General features: G+C 33.4%; 1 long non-coding RNA gene across 1 annotated transcript; it reads right to left on the reverse strand.

The window, feature by feature from the left end:
• Positions 1–615: 615 nt before the first annotated feature.
• LOC131030452 (uncharacterized) lies at positions 616–1,160 on the reverse strand. Its single transcript, XR_009358586.1, has 3 exons — positions 1,059–1,160; positions 823–924; positions 616–728 (listed from the first exon to the last, which is right to left on the reverse strand). It is a non-coding gene; the product is annotated as an uncharacterized LOC131030452 (long non-coding RNA).

Here is a 1,160-nt window from a genome sequence, read left to right on the forward strand (position 1 = left end):
CATGTGTTTCAACAGTTCATTGAACTCACTGTTGTATAATGCACTTCTATGAAGATGGGTTTTCAACGAGAGAAATAATATTGACATTAGCTTCCCAAAATCGATTGAAACCTTTGTTTTACAGATTCTTATGGCAATGAATTGACAGTAGAAAAGGAATCATGCAAGAACAAAAATAAAGAAATTTATTTATTATTATTCCAAATCGCTTTCAGAGAATTGATCTACTTTATTTGAATGCTGAGGCATAATAACTTTTAAAATTTCAATGTTAAAATTGGGCAAATCACAACTTTTGACTTGGTGGGTGCGAGATGGGTGTTTAAATTGGGGAAAAGAGCACACAGTACAGTTTTAAAGACAATATTTAGCTACAAGCCTACAACCATTGTCACTAAATCTAGATGATTATGTTCATATCCAGATGGATCAGAAATATTTGTCTGATTTGGTCTAGACTTTATAAGTCTTATAGAAACTTTACAATTTTTTATTTTTTATTTTTCATTTTTAAACGTGGATATTTACATATTTTTTACCTCCAAAACAAATACAATTTTTCAAATCTGTTAACCATGGCTACAACCATAACCATTCTCTATAATTTAAATGTGGCCACCATCTAAATTCTAAACCGCATAAATCAGCATACAACTAGCATTAGTCACCTCTTTATACAACGTCCTGAGAAAATCACATAGATTCTGAACTGCATCCCCAGCAAGGTCCTGAAAAGATGAATAGCAATCAAAAGACAACCCTCATAGAACATTGACATGAAATTAAAGACATAAAAATAGACCACATCAAACAGCAGTTTACCTGGTCATCAACACAACCAGTCTCATCATAAAGTTTTCTCTTCTCTGGATCTCCAAGTATTGACATTACTTTTTGCAATTTCTGGAACTTTTCATTGGCATTCTACAATTCCAAATTTAAGAGCAACAAAAATCAAGCAAACATATATCAGTAATGCCAAAGCATCTCCTATAACTGCAAATTCAATACTTCCACAAAGTCTCCTTCCATGTATAAAAGGAAAAACCAGCACATACCTCGTCATTTTGATTTTTGTCAGGATGCAGCTGTAATGCCAACCTGTGGTAGGCCTTTTTAATTTCCTGTTGAGATGCAATCCGCTCCACTCCAAGCACCTG

This window comes from Cryptomeria japonica, chromosome 7 (genome assembly GCF_030272615.1).
Source record: "Cryptomeria japonica chromosome 7, Sugi_1.0, whole genome shotgun sequence".
NCBI lineage: Eukaryota > Viridiplantae > Streptophyta > Pinopsida > Cupressales > Cupressaceae > Cryptomeria > Cryptomeria japonica.